Raw genomic sequence first — 1361 nt, forward strand, 5'->3', positions numbered from 1 at the left:
CTATAGCAACAGTGGTGTTTTATTTATTTTTAGGCAGCTAATTATATATATATATATATATATATATATATATATATATATGGATTGTTTCTTTTCCGAACAGTAAATCCAATAATAAAAAACAATTTGTTTTTTGAAGATGTTTAATAACGACGTTTCGGAACTAGATACGAACTAGATAGTGGATTGTACTTTTAAAAGACTTTTCTGAAAGCAGTTTTATCTTTTTGAATTCGTCAAATTGTGTTAATAAAAGATCAGATCATAACATCATTCATGATTCGTATCTAAATTTTTTAAACCTAATTAAAAACGATTAATCCTTTAACAATTTTGTGTGTATATATACATGTATATATGGATGTGCATATATTACTGCATATATGTGCTTATATGTACGTTTTTATACGCTATATACATGTACTTGCGTATATGTTCGTGTATATAATTGCATGTGCATGAATATATGGATATATGCAGTGTATATGCATTTATGTGTATGCAAGTGTGCATATTTATGTGCATGTATATATATATATATACATAATAATATTTCTTAACATTCGCTGAAGCAATATTTTCCCATGTTTCGTAAATTACCAATTCAAAAGCCATAAAAAATTATTTTGCCTAAATTCCGTACATATCCCTTACATCTGGCCGACAGAACTCTATAACATCAGTGTGTTAAAGTCTTGTGAAGTCAAAACATTAACAAATATCCTCGGAAAAAATCGAGTGTTTTTAACAAAAAATATTAGTGATATGGATATATAAATTATTACAGGTAAATAATTTTTGCTTCTCAATTTTATATAAAACCTTTTTTAGTTAATTTTTATTACTCTTTACCCCGGTATTCCTTTATAACTTTTCTAAATAATCTGTAATAATCATCATTAATTAATGTTAGTCAATAGTTTTAAAAAAACATTGTCTTTGACAGAATAAACCTGATGATGGAACGTATCTAGTTCCGAAACGTCGTTATTAAACATCTTCAAAAAACAAATTGTTTTTTATTATTGGATTTACTGTTCGGAAAAGAAACAATCAATATATTGAAAAAATCCAGGACTTATCTATTGAATACATATATATATTTATATATATATATATATATATATATATATATATCTATATATATATATATATATATATATATATATTTAATCTACAGGAACATAATTACATATTTCAAATTATATTATTAATATATATTATTTATATTAAAATATAATACAAGTAAGATTATACAATAATTTCGTACATACATATTAACGTTTATCATATTGCATTTAATCTCAGTTAGGACTAGCATCATATTGACACTTGTCTAAGTTGTCTTCATAAATGTTCAA

This window comes from Ctenocephalides felis, unplaced genomic scaffold (genome assembly GCF_003426905.1).
Source record: "Ctenocephalides felis isolate EL2017-DRISC unplaced genomic scaffold, ASM342690v1 CF-g0.4_SCAFFOLD_01886, whole genome shotgun sequence".
NCBI lineage: Eukaryota > Metazoa > Arthropoda > Insecta > Siphonaptera > Pulicidae > Ctenocephalides > Ctenocephalides felis.